A 16889-nucleotide genomic window follows, 5' to 3' on the forward strand; every position below is an offset into this window, starting at 1 on the left:
TGCTCTCTGGGCTGCCTTCTCTCTACATTTGACTGACAGTCCCCAGCTGCAGCCAAGGACCCAGACCCTCCCACTTCAGTGACCTATACTGCTGATCCCAACTTATGCCTTCCTTGGCTCCCTTACCTACTCCTCTGTACCCCTGACCCCATTCCAAATCCTCCTGCCTTCCCCCTTACTGATCCCTAGCTCCCACACAGGCTGCTGCTCTCATTTGTCATAGGGACTTTAATAAGAAAAACCCCCTGTCCTCAATCACAGCTGCTCACAGAAAACTGTCGACTGTCCCTTTAACCAAATGTAAACAAGATTCAACAAGATCCTCTGTTCCGCTGATTTTGATTTGAAGATCGGACTTCTTTTTACGTATAGTCATTAATACAAGATTTAATGTGCAACAGGATTGTAAACATGCAATCGCTGTGTGAAGCTTAACATGCCACAGACATGTGACTGACTTTAATTGCATCTCAAGCCACCATTAAGAAATAGAAATTTTACATCCCACTTAGTTCAGTCACACTGCGCACCATGTTTTCTGTAATCTCCATTGAAGGTTCCCACACAAATTATGATTTTTCTGTTTCTGTCTACATAATAAATCTGCTATCCCTCCATCCAATCTCCCAGCCAGCAGCATTGTAAAATGGGAGCTAAAACTGATTTCCTCAATCAACCTGCCCACTGCATGTGTATTCACACACACACACACACAGTCCCCCAGTGGAGATTTCATTGAGATCTAGCCAAATCTTCCACAGAAAGGGAGACTGACCCTGGCCTCATGACTCCCATTACTACCCCATCATTATTGTCCTCTCTTAAAGAGATGTACAGCATTGAAACAGATCCTTTGGTCTAACTCATCCATGCAGATCAGGCATCCTAAATTCACCCAGTTCCATTTTCCAGCATTTGGTTCATATCCCTCTCAACCCTTCCCATTCATATACCCATCCAGATGCCTTTTAAGTGTTGTTATCGTACCCGCCTGCTCCACTTCTTCCTCCGCACCTACTCAATCTGACCTTCCTCTCCCAGAAATTTGGGAGCAGGGACAAAGGATGGTGATGAGTCCTTTAAAAGGTGAGGTGATGGTCTGAAGACCTTGTTCTCAACCTGAGTCAGTAAAATAATTGGCTAATCTTAGATGAGTCACAATAGCCACATTGATTTTGGTAATAAATGGATAATTTCTTGTGATTTATGATGTGGAAGAGGAATCACTTGCCAACTTTCTGACCATTCTTGGTCTACACAAGGATCGTGAATCAAGCCACAAATTCCTGTGTGACAGGAAACAAGGCCATAAAGGTCACATTTGGTCAAGTCGTTTGGGTGTTGTGTACTGAGATAGAGGCTTGAAATGTCCAGGCAAGTTACCTACAGAGAGATTTGATCAGCCTTTTGTGTAAAATCAATTACAATTTGTACCAAATGTGCTATCAATGTTGTGTTGTGTTGCCATAGTCTTCCCAGACCGTGGAGGCTACTCTCTTATTAGAGAGAAGCGACTGGTGGTGATTTAAGCTGAGGGCCATCAGACCTCAGGCAAGGGAAGAGGTTGAGAAGGAGAGTCCTTCATGGTAACCTCAAACCGGTGATGGGAATTGAACCCAGGCTGTTGGCATCACACTGTTCTGTAAACTAACAATCCAACCAACTGAGCAGCAAATACAGAAGTGCATACGAGGGCACATCTGCAAAGGATGCAATCTCCAGCACAGATTATGAAGAGGTACTGAGGTGATATCCCAAGTTAAATAATGGGCAATACAGGAATCCTCTTTGCTATAAAATGTGGGGATCATTTATAGATGTGATCAGTGCTGCTTAACTTGAGAGAATATCTGTAATAGACCTGAAATTTCAGAGATCCCAGTTTGTCTAATAAGGCATCTGGGTGGGTACATGAATAGGAAGGGTTGAGAGGGATATGGACTAAATGCTGGCAAATTTAGGATATCTGGTTGGCATGAACAAGTTGGACTGAACGGTCTGTTTCCTTGCTATACATCTCTATGACATTAATAAGTGCGGTGCAGATGTTCACATTGACAATTTGAAATGAAAATTTTTAATTCCAGTTCCAAAGGGATTAATTTTGTACAATGAAAATTAGGATTCCAGGTGTCTCCAAACATCATCTCTTAGACTTCTTGATCTGCTGATGACAGCCCACATTAACAACTTCATTATATCAGTTCTACCAGAGGGTAATGACAAGTAAATAACATACTATTGCCAACAAGCTTCTAGGTAAACTGCTTTTTGAGAGATTTTTAATATTATAACCAGTAAACACAATGCAGCCACATGATTCAAAGTACCTGGGAACAAAGGCAGGCAATGTGACAACAGTTACTTGCAGCAGAAGGTTCCTTTTATCAGCACCTTGTCAGGAGTGCATTGCAGAGCTGTCAAAGTATCAATAAACAAGTGAGTGTCAAACCAATAAAACAAATTCCCACTGACCGAAGTAGTAGTTTGTTAATTGCATTTTGTCAGCCCTTCATTATCACTCCTTCATCATCAATATAAACAGGTAATCACGCAAACAACTAAATCTACAGCTCACTAGGCTTTAGGATTATAACAGTTTTACCACATCCGGCTGTGCTCTGTATATAGAGATTTCATCATTTCCAATGTTTTTCTCCACTACAGAATCTCCATAGAGCTGGTTAAGTGTCACACCAATTCATTTTTTTTTTACATTGGATCTTTGCTTATCGTCCACCATTCCTCCAGCACACAATATATCTCCAATCTCAACTTTGAGTTTTGTTTGTTTCCTGTTTCTTAGTTATAGAGTCAGAGTCATAGAGCTGTACAGCATGGAAACACCCAACTCGTCCATGCTGACCATAGAGTGAAAGAGTCATAGAGATATACAGCACGGAAACAGACCTTTCGGTCCAACTCATCCATGTTGACTAGATATTCTAACCTAATCTAGTCCAATCTGCCAGCACTTGGCCCATATTCCTCTAAGCCCTTCCTATTCATTTACCCATCCAGATGCCTTTTATATGCTGTAATTGTACCAGCCTCCACCACTTCCTGTGGCAGCTCATTCCATACATGCACCAACCTCTGTGTGAAAATGTTGTCCCTTAGGTCCCTTTTATATCTTTCCTCTCTCACCTTAAACCTATGCCCTCTACTTCTGGACTCCCCCATCCTGGGGAAAATACCTTGTGTATTCATGTCCCCCATTAATTTATAAACCTCTATAAGGTTACCATTCAGGCTCCGATGCTCCAGGGAAAGTAATCCAAGGCTAATCAACCTCTCCCTACAGGTCAAACCCTCCAATCCTGGCAATATCCTTGTAGATCTTTTCTGAACCTTTTCAAGTTTTGCAATATCCTTCCAATAGCAGAGAAATCAGAACTAAATACAGTATTCTAAAAGTGGCCTTAACAATGTCCTGTACACCTGCAACATGACCTCTAGCTCCTATACTCAAGGCACTGTCTAATAAAGACAAGCATACCAAACCCCTTCTTCACTGTCTTGTCTACCTAAGAATCCACTTTCAAGGAACTATGAACTTGTACTCCAAGGTGTCTTTATTTAGCAACATTCCCCGGGACCTTACCATTAAGTGTATAATTCCTGTCCTGATTTGCCTTTCCAAAATGCAGCACCTCACATTTATCTAAATTAAACTGCAACTGCCACACCTCAGCCCATTGGCCCATCTGATCAAGATTCTGCTGTAGTGTGAGGTAACCTTCTTCGCTGTCCACCAAACCTCCAATTTTGGTGTCATCTGCAAACTTACTATCCATACATCCTATATTCACATCCAAATCATTTATGTAAATAAAGAAAAGCAATTCGTTGATCAAGGTGTAAATTGTTGAAAACAGTGGTGCTGGAAAAGCACAGCTGGTCAGGAAGCATCTGAGGAGCAGGATAGTCAACATTTCAGTCATCAGCCCTTTATCAGGAATGGAAACAAATCCTTCAGTCCAACTCATCCATGCTGACCAAGTATCCTAAATTAATCTAGTCCCCTTTGCTAGCCCATATCCCTTTAAACCCTTCCTATTCATATACCCATTTGGATGCCTTTTAAATGTTGAAACTCTATCAGCCTCCATCAGTAATGAAGGACTGATGCCTAAAACGTTGACTCTCCTGCTCCACAGATGCTGCCTGACCTGCTGTGCTTTTCCAGTGCCACCCTTTTCGATTCTGATTCTCCAGCAATGCAAATTGGCTGATCTCTCCAGGCAATACATGTGAAAACCACAGTTTGATTCCTAAAGATTCACCAAGGTACCGGTGGTCCAGTATAATACTGTACCAAAGGGGCACATTGACTGCATGAAACTCAAAGGTTAGAATGCAGGTACAACATGTAATTAGGAAAACTAATATAATGCTGCTACTTATCACAAGAGAAATGACTACAAAAATAGGGATTTATGCTTCAGTCATACAGGGCACTGGTGAATTCACATTTGGGTACTGCGTATAATATTGGTCATCTTATTTAAGGAAGGATGTAAATATCCTGTCGTTGAATGTTTTTAAGGCAAAGGTAGATTTTTGAACAGTAAAGGGATTGAGGATTATGGTGAGCGGGCGGGTAAGTGGAGCTGAATCCACGAAAAGATCAGCCATGATCTTATTGAATGGTAGAGCGGGTTCGATGGGCCAAATGGCCTACTCCTGCTCCTAGTTCTTTATGTTCCTATGTCCTGGAAGTAATTCACAGAAGGTTTACCAGAATAATACCTGGAATTGTAGCAGACGGGGAAGGTGGGATGTGTTCCCTTTATCAGGAGAAGTTGGGAAGAATAAGAAATGACTAGATTGGCACATGTAAGATTATGACAAGTCTTGACAGGGGATATGTGTAAGGAATGTTTCCCCTTGTGGGGGAGTCTAGAAATGGGGCCACTGTTTAAAAATCAAGAGTTGTCTGTTTAAAACAGAGGTGTGGATTAATTTCAGACTTTCCTGAAGTAGCATCCCTTCTGTTTCAGGGATTGTTAGTCAACAAAGCAGTAGTTGTGGTCTCAAGTTAAATTATATCCATTAAACCCAATTACATCCAATTAAAGCCATTCATGTCCTGTCCAGACACAAAGCAGAAGGAGGAGGATCATACAAGACAGATGTGATAGTCCTTTAATAATTCAAAAAGGAGCTGTCCTCATGACAGTTCCTTGTCTAAAGGCTAAGTTAGTTCAACCCAGTTTTGTCCAGGGGCATCTGCGTTGGTGGGAGCCAAAGGCATACTTGGAAACCACTTTCCGGAGGAGGGCTTTTAATTTAATATCTGCTAATGATGGCTTCCTTGACATTTTAAAGGAATTACATCCATCTGAGGGGTATCAGAGAATATGTGACACATTACTCAATATGCAGTTCTATTATATTGCTAACAGATATCCTACTTGTCTGGACCAGTGATTTCACATTACAAAGCTGACAATACATGATGGAACACTGTACTTTCAACGCTTGTCCAGGATGCCAGACACTATTGAATGGCACTGATATGGCTTTACAGATCCATAAGGCCAATGTTATCCCTTTCCCAAGCACTAATTGCTTTCACTCCATGACTGTAAAATCAATCCTGTCACCCCAGGAGCCGAATTGAGAATAGGAATAGTGAACGTAAAGGAATGCTTGATGACAATACACTTGGAACTTTGAGCTCATCTTAGATACTGCAGCAGAGAATGTTTTGAAATACTGACAGTCAGGCAACTCTTGAAACAGCTTAATCAGTCAAAATATTCCATTGGCAAATATTGCTAGTAATGCCATGGGATGGCATGGTGGTTCAGTAGTTAGCACTGCTGCCTCACAGCTCCAGGGTCCTGGGTTTAATTCCAGCCTCGGGTGACTGTCTGTGTGGAGTTTGCACGCTCTCCCTGTGTTTGTGAGGGTTTCCCCCAGGTGCTCCAGTTTCATCCCACGATCCTAAGATGTGCAGGTTAGGTGAATTGGCCGTGCTAAATTGCCCATAATGTTCAGGGATATATAGTTAGGGGAACGGGTCTGGGTAAGATACTCTTCAGAGGGTCACTGTAGGGATTCTAATTTCCGAGCTAATGTGAGCTTATATGGACGAATGGCAAGGGTGACCATTAGAGAGAAAATCCACAAGTTGGGGACAATCCCACACCACACCCCATGTTGCTTTTCAGCCCAAGCCCAGTTCCTGATGAAAGGTCCCTGGACCTGAAAAGCTAACGTTGCTTTAGACTTGCTGAGTTTCTCCAGCAATTCCTGTTCTTGTTTCAGAGCATCAGCATCCACAACTCTTTGTTTTATTTTATTGTACCAAAATCCTTCTTGTCAGATGTCAAAGGGCTAGGAAGAGGTGAGACACATAACTCTGCACTGGCTGGCATTGTAATGTGAGGCTTCTGCTTTAAACAGATCAGAAAGAGACAGATGTTGGAATAAACAATGTCAGAGAATCGAATATATATGCCAGCCAATTATCATCCAATAATCCGTCTTGCAAACATACAACTGATGTCGGCAACGTGCTTGATGTTTGTCATTTGCCAGTCCCTATACAAAGAGTTGAATGAAATATGGGTGTGCCCACACAATTGTAAGAATGCTGTCCTTCCTGATGGTCCACCAAGCTGGCTGAAGTGAAATGCACCATAAACATTGAGCTTACATTACCTTGCAGCCTTCCTGCATGCAACTAACAATCTCTTTCTCGACTGTGGCCACAGATGTGACTCTGGGATGGTATGCTGCCTCTCTGGTGCTAGGTCAAGGATGTCACAGAGTGGCTTCAGGACATTGTTCTGGGGGAGGGCGAGAAACCAGAGGCTGCAGTCCACCTTGGCAGCAACAGTATAGTTGAGAGAGAGTTCAGCACATTGTCATAGATTCAGAATAGCATTAATAACAGGGACTTTGCCCCTTTTCACCATCGGGCTGGGGTTTGCAAGAGCTGTGCCTTAGAATCTGAGCTCGAGCTATGAGTTGCTAGAGTTCCCGACAGACAGAAGGCAGTGTGAGTCTCATTTGTTTCTATAGGTATGTACATTATGTAGTTTAGGCTGTGACAATGTCATGGCTCTAAGAGGTTATTTTGTCCTTTTTTTTGAAGAGAGGTTGTAAGGCAGAGGTAGAGAGCAGTCTACCAGAGCCACTAGGGCAAACAGCTTGTGAGGCTTTGTGGTTTTTTTTTAGACGTTGGAACAATAGAAGCAGCCTGGATCGGTGTTCTCGCAGACAACGATTATTAGTCTTTTTTAGTTTTTAGGTTTAGCTTTAAGCAGTTGCTGTTGTCAGCTTGAAGAAGTGGGAGGTATTTTCCCTCTCTCAGTTAGAGCTAGTGGCTGGGATTTCTCTTTGCTGCTGGGTTACTTGTGAGATAAATCTTTTGCCTGAATTTGCCTTTTTGCCAAGGGGTGTGCTTATGGAATGTTACTATATAGGAATTAGTTAATTAATAATTGTTACTGTGGTTATTATTCTGGTAAGTTTTCCAGTGTAGCTGAGTTATTCTAAGATCTTCTTACTTTGATGTATTTTAACTATAGTGTTTGAATAAATTGTGTTTTGCTTAACATCGAGTAGTTTGACCAGTCACATTGCATCTGGAACACAACATGTTACATTTGCCTTTAAAATAAAGTTAGGATCTAAGCAATCTTCTTATAATATTTTGAGGGGGTCTGGTCTGGTCCATAACAAAGCTAATAGATTCACTCATTAGTTTGCATATGTCTCTAGTACATATTAAGTTGATTACACTAATAAATTTACTTCATATTAAAGTGCACGTATCTTCTTGCATTCACTTTGATCAGACCTTAAAGAATCTGCTAAGTACTTTTACCCTAACAATACAGACGGAAAGTGAAATGGAGGCTGAGATGAGATCAGCCTTGACCATGTTAAGTAGCGCAGCAAGCTTGAGGACCTGAATTGGCTATTCCAGCCCTTAGTTCTTATGTTCTTACTGAAAGGTTTGACAGGAGATAGACAATGGCTAATATTTATAGAATTAATACTTCATTTTCAAACACATACCTTCCCTTAAGGCAAAAATGCTCAACAGGAAAAGCAGAAGAGCTGTGGTGAACGAGGGAAGTTAAAAATCACATTAGATCAAAGAAGGAAGTTTATAAAATTAACAAAAAAAGTAGTAAGCATAAAGATTGGGAGGATTTTATAATTCAGCATAAAGGACCAAGAGATTGATAAAAAAAAGAGCATATAATATGCATATAAAAAGCAAGATACATATAAAAGTTCCTAAAGTAAGAGCCTAGCTGATGAGATAGCACTCAATTGTGCTTTATACCTAAGATGGCACTGTGTGTGGTGACATTGTACACTTTTCATTATACTCTTGTACCCTGTACTTGAGTACACATGACTTTAAAACCTCAATCTGAATCTAACTTATTTAGCTGATTCCCTTGAGGTTGGTTCAGCTGGAGAATGGCCCTTTCTTTTCCAAAATACGTTTTATTTGCAAAATCTGTAAACTAAATTACACAACATTTCAGTTTGAATTTTACAGAATTTGCAATAAAGTTCAACTTTTCTCCATACAGCATGTTTCATTTCATGTGGTTGCAATAAATTTAAAATTTAGAATATATTCCATACATGAGGATAAAACATTTCAAATTGAAAATTACCAAAAACGCAATAGCAATAAGCCTTGCTCTATACACCATGTTCTATTCGAATATGTCTCAATAGACTTCCAACTGTCTTGATCTTTACAATGCGCATTCTTTACCAGGCACATAGCCTGTGGGTTTCTTTTGGTTTACTGTGGCTAAAAGGCTTTAGGCAGCAATCTTTTCCCATTGTGCCTCTGTGACAGCTGCTCCAAAGTGGAGTGCTCCTCTTAGCATGTGGCGTATCCCTCAGCCTGTAGTCCAGGGCCTTGGAATGTGGCAGCGTACAACACACAGCTGAGGGTGACTCTTTCAAATGGAAGACCATTGTCTTTCAGGCAGACCAAAGAGCATCTTTCACCCAATAGTTGGTCCTCCAGCCACAACTGATGCTAATTACAATGTGTACTCCTGGGACTAGTTCACAGAGCACCAACTCCTGCAACATGGAGCTACTTGGGACGAACCTTGACAAAAACCATGGCATCTCTCTCCAGAACCTCTTTGCGACATATTCGAGAAGGAAATGGATACGTTTTTGCCCCATTGCAGCCACATCAAGGATAACATGTAATGTGGCTGAGACTCCAGGAATGTAGGAAGGATCTTTCTCACTGCCAGCCACGTTACATATTGATTTGCTTGTAACCTCTGCTGATGGGACATTTTTCTAAATGACTTAGACAAGTAAAACCCCTACCTTAGAGGGCATCCTGCCACTTGATCTCCTAAGCTGTTTCTTACGAATGGACAACCACCTTTATTCCTGATGAAGGGCTTTTGCCCGAAACGTCGATTTCACTGCTCCTTGGATGCTGCCTGAACTGCTGCGTTCTTCCAGCACCACTAATCCAGAACCACCTTGACCTGTCTCCCTAGACCCTGGGTGTGCAAGGAATGCTGCAGTGGTTGGAGGGCTGCCTTTAAAGAGCTGATATTGCAATTCGAGTGACAGCAATACACAGCATTGCAGGGCCCCACAGATTCCAGCCCTACCAGATGTAGCAGGCATTGATTCGGGATCATGTTTAATTTTCAACTTCAGACCACAGAAAACAATCTGAATTGAAAGATAAAGTTACTCTTCTGATTGCAGCACTCAAACATCCTTCTTGGAATGATATTCAGAGTATCATTATTTTGTTGATACAGGAAACATAGTGGAGGGATACTTATAGCAAGGTCTCTGCCATACTGTTTGGCCAATGCCTGGGCTTTGAATGGGAGAGTTTAGATTAGAGTGGTGCTGGAAAAGCGCAACAGGTCAGGCAGCATCCGAGGAGCAGGAAAATCAACCTTTCGGGCAAAAGCCCCTCAACAGGAATGTGGAGAGAGGAGGAGAACATCTTCAAGGTAGGCATCCTTGCAAGAGGATTCACAGTAAGGTTAAAATCTACTAGGCCAAAGTGAGGACTGCAGATGTTGGAAACCAGAGTTTAGATTAGAGTAGTGCTGGAAAAGCACAGCAGGTCAGGCAGCATCCGAGGAGCAGGAAAATCAACGTTTCGGGCAAATGCCCTTCATCATGAATGGGAGAGGCAGAGGCATAGTGTCAATGCCAGTGGAACTAGTAATTAAGAACGGTTGATGTTCTGGGGATACAGGTTCAAATCCCACCATGACAGATGAATTCAGTTTAAAAATAAAATCTGGAATGGCAACCATGCAACTGCAATCACTTATTGTAAAAACCCATCGGGACCATTGATGCCCTTCGGGAAAGGAAATCTGCCATCCTTACCTGATCTGGCCAACATGTGACTCCAGACTCACAGCAATGAACCTGACTCTGAGTTGTTCTCTGGGCAATTAGGAATGGACATTAAATGCTGGCCCAACCAGCAATGCTAACATCCCACGAATGAATCTAAAAGATGAATTGCTGCTTGCATTTTAAATAGCATGGAGCGATGAGGATCCTCTAGTGAGGAACTTTTCATTGGATAGAATGTCATCAAATTCACACCACACAAATAGGCTATTCAGTCCAGCTGGTCAGTGCTGGTCTATATATTGCACAGGACGTCCTCTCATTGTACCTCATCTTGGCTTTTCAGAACATCCTTCTATTCCTTTCTCCCTCAGGTATCTCGCTTCTTCTTAACTACTGCCCACTGTCATAATTTCCACGTCTTTACTCTCTGGGTAAAATATTTTCTTTTGAATTCTTCATTGAACATTTTAGCGATTATTTTATTTTTATGAGCCCTAGTTTTGGATTCCTCTCCCGTGCTTAAACCATCAAACTCCTTTATAATTTTAAAGATCTCCTTTGAGACGTTCTAAGTGGTGTACAGGAAATGTGATGTTACATTGCCTCCTGGACGTCTGCTCCATCTGAGCTGTCGGAAAGTCACTTGGTAACTCCACACCTGAACCATGGCCTGTATCATTGCAAAATTGAAACCGGTTGTGGAATTCAGCTGGCCTTTGGGCTGCTACCAGCAGATCCTTCCCATGCGTCACCCTCATTCCTCCACTAGTCTGTTATACTGTATGATTTGTTACACAGTAAAGATGTCAAGGGATATGGGGCGAGTGCAGGAAAACGAGGCTGAGGTGGAAGATCATGGGTGATCTGGTTGAATGGCAGAGAAGGTTTGATGGGTTCAGTGGCCAAACCCTGCTCCTATTTCCTCTGGTCTTATGTTACCGCAGTAGAACACATTCCTGGAAGAGGCTGACCATAAAGGTGACATTGCCCCTCCCGCGAAACCTTCACTGGAAAGATGATCTCACGGAGGATAAGTAGCTTGAAATGTTCCCAGTGCCAGTTCATTATATCTGGATGAAATCATTCATTAACTACCACTCCCTTCAGCTTTGAACTTGTAATCAGGACGTACTGAGTAAGCGATGCCCTCAGCCTTCAGGTATTTCACTGAAAGTGATAGTAGCTGCTGTTTGTTTGACTCAATACCTGGCAACGCACTAGAAACGTTTCACATCCCTTTACTGCTGTCAGCTTTTAGAATGTTCAAGTCTGTTAGGGGATTTGACATTCCTCTCATTATAAAGGTGGGGCCAGGGCAAGCCACTTCAAACGTTTTCGGTGTCTTGGGGCAACATATTCCTGGTGGAAGCCCCGACTTCAGAGTGAAATGGTGTAACATTAACATGCCATGTGCCCTCCACTTTCCACAGCACTTCACCCCTGCTGATGTGAACCTGCGGCAGCACTGATACCATTTACAGCTGGCGTACAGGGCAATCACGACCTTATTCACAGATTGAAGCTCATTTGGCATCTTCTACAAAGAAAGAAAATAGCTTACTTTTAGCGGAGTGCAATTCCCAGACTGGAAGCATGTTAGGGCCATCAGACTACTTTCAGAATATAGTCAGTGCTGTCACATAGAACTGGGCTCCTGCTACAGTGAACTGTCAGCCAGGATTACATGATTAAGACACCGCGGCTTGACCTGTTACTTTAACAGAGATGATGGAGTGTTATCAATGAAACATGCTAATTCTATATGACAATGTTACTGGCCTGTATCATGCCCCCTGTCAATGCTGACTAAGTTATATGCTCTGCTCTGTCTGTTAGATATTTGAAATACTGGCTGGGTTATTTTATAGAACCTATTGAATGATGGGAGTTGGGGGCTGGGTTGTGGGGATTGAATTATAAGGACAAGTCGCCTCAACATGACTTGAATTCCCTTGAGTGTAGAAACTTGATGTAGGAGCTGCTTGATAAGTACTTAAAAAGTATTTGATATGATGGATTCAGAGGAGCAGTTTACCCTGGAGAAACTCAGCAGGCGTGGTAGCAGCTGTGAAGAGAGAGAAACACAGTTAACGTTCCTGCTCTTCAGGGCTCTCCTTTCCTCAAGAATGCTGGTATGAATCTGGGACTTCTCCCCAGAATGTTTAGACTTAGATTTAGATTCAGGTTTAGACTTAGACTTAGATTTGGATTTTATTGTCACCTTTACTTGAATACAGTGAAAGGTGTACAAAGGTACCATTTTCCAGCACCATCTTGGTATTCAAAAGCCAGAGTTAAAACCAGAAGCAAAAATAAAAGAAACAGACAAAAGAAAGAGAAACATCCAGATCACTCCCCCGACTTCTGAAGGAAAGAGATTGAAGGACCAGGGTAGTAATTTTTATTTGGAGAAAGTGGACATAAGTCAGGCTCTAAATGAATACTTTACTTCTGTGCTCTCTCGTGGAGATACAATGTGGATATAGAAATCAGGGAGAAGGTCTGTGATACACTTAAAGAAATTAGCATTAACAAAGGGGAGATTCTGGTGGTCCGGCAGTCTAACAAGTAGATAAATCTCCAGGGCTGGCTGGATGTTGGGCCAATTGAGGCTGTAACAACCGAGATCCTGTTCCTTAAGCAATCAAAGAATATGGAGATGACCAGTGGTCACTGAGCATCCAAGCATCTTCACTTGAATAGGACACATTACAGAGAAGGAGGTGCTGGATATCTTAAAATGCATCAAGGTGGATAAATCCCCAGGACCTGATCAAGTGTACCCTAGAGTTCTGTGGGAAGCTAGGGAAGTGATTGCTGGGCCCCTTGCTGAGATATTTGGATCATCGATAGTGACAGATGAGCTGCCGGAAGACTGGAAGTTGGCTAACGTGGTGCCACTTTTTAAGAAAGGTGGTAAGGAAAAGCCAAGGAGCTATAGACTGGTGAACCTGACATCGTTGGTGGGTGGGTTGTTGGGGGGGATCCTGAAGGACAGGATGTATATGTATTTGGAAAGGCAAGGACTGATTAAGGATGGCACATGGCTTTATGCATGAGAAATCATGACTCACTAGCCTGATTGAGTTTTTTGAAAAAGTAATGATTGACAAGGGCAGAGCGGTGGATGTTGATCGATATGGATTTCAGTAAGGAGTTCTACAAGGTTCCTCATGGTAGACTGATTAGCAAGGTCAAATCTCATGGAATACAGGGAGAAGTAGCCAGAACTGGCTCGACGGTAGAAGACAGAGGGTGGTGCAGGAGGGTTGCAATTCAGACTGGAGGCCTGTGACCAGTGGTGCGCCACAAGGCATGGTGCTGAGTCCACTGCTTTTCGTCATTTATATAAATTATTTGGATGTGAACATAGGAGGTATAGTTAGTAAGATTGCAGATTACACCAAAATTGGAAATCAGTGGACAACGAAGAAGGTTATCTCAGATTACAACAGGATCTTGATCAGATGGGCCAATGGGCTGAGGAGTGGCAGATGGAGTTTAAGTTAGATAAATATGAGGTGCTGCATTTTTGAAAGGCTAATCAGATCAGAGCAGGACTTATACACTTAATGGTAAGGTCTTGGAGAGTTTTCCTGAACAAGATGATCTTGCAGTGCAGGTTCATGTCTCCTTGATAGTGGAGTCACAGGTAGATAGGATAGTGAAGAAGGCATTTGGTATGCTTTCCTTTGTTGGTCAGAGTATTGAGTACAGGAGTTGGGAGGTCATGTTGCAACTGTACTGGACATTGTTTATGCTACTTTTGGAATACTGTGTGCAATTCTGGTCTCCCTGCTAAAGGAAGAATGCTGTGAAACTTGAAAAGGTTCAGAAAAGATTTAAAAGGATGTTGCCAGGGTTGGAGGGTTTGAGCTATAAGGGGAGGTTTAAAATGCTGGGGCTATTTTCCCTGGAGTGTCGGTTGCTGAGGGGTGCCCTGAAAGAGGTTTATAAAATAATGGCGGGCATGGATAAAGTGAATAGATAAGGTCTTTTCCCCGGGGTGGGTGGGTCCAAAACTAGAGGGCCTACATTTAAGGTGAGTGGGGAAAGATTTAAAAGGGACCTATGGGGTAACTTTTTTCACACAGAGGGTGTATGGAATGAGCTGCCAGTGGAAGTGGTGGAGGCTGGTAAAATTACAGCATTTAAAAAGCATCTGGATTGGATATATGAATAGGAAGGGTTTGGTGGGATATGGGCCAAGTGCTGGCAAATGGGACTAGATTTATTTAGGATATCTGGGTCGGTATGGCCCAGAGTTGGACTGCAAGGTGAGTTGCTGTGATGGTGTGGTGTCTGCAGTTGTGGATGGAGACCTGGTAGCAGCAAGAATGCTGTTGTCAAGCTCAGACACCAAAGCTGGACTGGAGAAGCCCAGCAATGACAATCCAAACCAATCACTGCTCTGGTTATCATTCCAGCTGCCAAATGTTCCAAAGATCTGGAATTCCTCTCAAATTCTTTTCATCTCCAGCTTCCCAGAAAACCTTCCTTTTTGGCTAAACCTGTGGCCAGCTGTCCTAATCCATCCAAAGATGGATCGATGTGAAATTTTGTTTGATAATCACTCCCATGGAGCTTCTTAAAGTGTTCTACCATGTTAAATTAAGGCACAATATAAAGGTAACTTGTTGTTGCTACAATGCACACCACTCACTTTGTGAAATTTAATACAGTATGAAGCCCTGCATTAAGCAGCACAGTCTTTAGTAGTGCCATATAGAGTCACCACGGCTCTGCACATTAGACACGTCTTGGAAAAAGAGTGACGAGAATTAATTCTGATGCTGGACATCCTCTGACAAGTAACTCACCTCCTGACTCCCCAATGCCTGTCCACCATCTACAAGGCACAATTCAGGAGTGTGAAGGCATACTTCCCTCTTGCCTGGACGGGTGCAGCTCCAACAATAATCAAGAAATGGGCGGCACGGTGGCTCAGTGGCTAACACTGCTGCCTCACGATGCTAGGGACCTGGGTTCGATTCCACCCTCAGGCGACTGTCTGTGTGGAGTTTGTACATTTTCCCATGTCTGTGTGCTCTGGTTTCCTCCCACAGTCCAAAGATGCACAGGTTGGGTGGATTGGCCATGCTAAACTGCTCATGGTGTGCAAGAATGTGTAGGCTGGGTGAATTAGCAATGGGAGAGGCAGGGTTACAGGGATAAGGTAGGGGAATGGGTCTGGGTAGGATGCAGTTTGGCGAGTTGGCCGAATGGGATTCCTGAGACCAACCAGGACAGACAGCTCGCTTAATTGGCACCACATCCATAAAGTTCACTCCCTCTGACACCAATATTCAGTAACAGTGTGCCATCTACAAGACGAACTGCAACAACTCACCAAGTGTCCTTCAACAGCACCTTTCAAATCCACAACCTTTACCACCTTGAAAGACAAGGACAGCAGGCACATGGGAACACCAACTCTCGCAAATTGCTCTCCTAAGTACTCACCACCCTCACTTGGGAACCTCTCGCCATTCCCTCACTGTCGCTGGATCAAAATCCTGGAACTCCCTCCCTAAGGGCACTGTGAGAGTCCTAACGCCACACAGGCTGCAGCCATCCCAGCGGGCAGTTCACCACTGCCTTCTCAACGGCAATTAGGGATGAGCAATAAATGACACCCAACTCTCATGAATGGGTAGTAAACACTTATTCCACTTATTGTGATGAAATAGCATAGCTTTGGAGACCAGCTGTTGGATGTGGCACTATTTCCAAATGTGGAAAAAGATATTTGCTCCCAAGCATTCGGAAGTTCAGAGCTATGAGTAAGGAGAGCCAACAGCCGGAAATCACAGCTTATGTAACTTCCTCTGTGTAATGTTGGAGAGTCATAGTAAAGGAGGTATGGGAAACATTGGATAGGAAACAAAGAACAAAAGGAGAGTACAGTCACTGAGAGAGCTTGGGGCGGGGGGGGGGGGGGTTGCGGTGGTGGGAGATGTAGGGGAAGAGAGAGAAAATAGAAACCTCAAATAATCAAACTGCTCGAGGAAACAGAGGCAACACGGGTACAAACAGAGACAGCCACAAACTGGCAGCAGCCTGTGGAGCTGCTGATTGTTAGGTACTGCTCAAACATGCACCCAAGTTATAAATCATGACACTTTTGCGAAGGAGGCCTTGACAAAAAGTAGCAGAATGTTACAAAGTAGCTCAGACCTCCGCTGCTTCTGTTTTCAATCTGTTTTCTCAAACCTGTCCAGCTGCCTTATGGAATTTCCTTCCTGATTGTTGATCCAGAGGTTTGCCCAGTGCCCGTGGATTATCCAAAGCACAGCAACCTCCGGTGTCAATATATTAAATGTATTTACGGTTCTTTTAACCCAATGAGACCACCCAAAATCCTCAATGCCACATCATTTATAATTACAGGATAGAGACACACAAACTGCTGTTTCTGGCAAAGGGACTTACTCTCTGCAATTAACCTTGTGTCTTCCACCATTCACAACAATCCTCTGAGATAGTTTGCTGAATTTTAACATAACATCAATGATACCACCTTGAGGATGAGCAGT

This window comes from Chiloscyllium plagiosum, unplaced genomic scaffold, assembly GCF_037043375.1.
Source record: "Chiloscyllium plagiosum isolate Xiang-an unplaced genomic scaffold, Cpla_swu_hap1 HiC_scaffold_37, whole genome shotgun sequence".
Taxonomy (NCBI): domain Eukaryota; kingdom Metazoa; phylum Chordata; class Chondrichthyes; order Orectolobiformes; family Hemiscylliidae; genus Chiloscyllium; species Chiloscyllium plagiosum.